Source organism: Parus major, unplaced genomic scaffold (genome assembly GCF_001522545.3).
Source record: "Parus major isolate Abel unplaced genomic scaffold, Parus_major1.1 Scaffold670, whole genome shotgun sequence".
Lineage (NCBI taxonomy): Eukaryota > Metazoa > Chordata > Aves > Passeriformes > Paridae > Parus > Parus major.
The window spans coordinates 3,228-3,445 of NW_015379554.1; the positions used below are offsets into that span (position 1 = coordinate 3,228).

At 67.9% G+C, this 218-nt stretch overlaps 1 long non-coding RNA gene across 1 annotated transcript in view; it reads left to right on the forward strand.

Annotated features, from left to right (window-relative positions):
• The window catches only part of LOC107199414, a 1,608-nt gene extending 1,422 nt beyond the window's left edge, over positions 1-186 (forward strand). The window contains exon 3 of the long non-coding RNA XR_001519211.3: positions 19-186. This is a non-coding gene — a long non-coding RNA (uncharacterized LOC107199414). The remainder of the gene's footprint in view (positions 1-18) is intronic.
• The last annotated feature ends 32 nt before the right edge of the window (positions 187-218 follow it).

Genomic DNA, 218 nt, shown 5'->3' on the forward strand with positions numbered 1-218 from the left:
GACCCCATCCCCTGGCAGGGGTGGCCGTGGGGACCGCACCGGGCGTTACGGGGGTGCCCCACCCCTCTCCGAGGACGGCTCCCGCAGCCAGCGCGACCACGACTATCGCGACATGGACTATCGCGGATACGGGGGACCCCCAGAGGGACCCCCCGCTGCCGGGACCCCCCCTCAGGTGAGCCACAGTCTCATTACAGACCTGAAATTTGGGGTTTTTT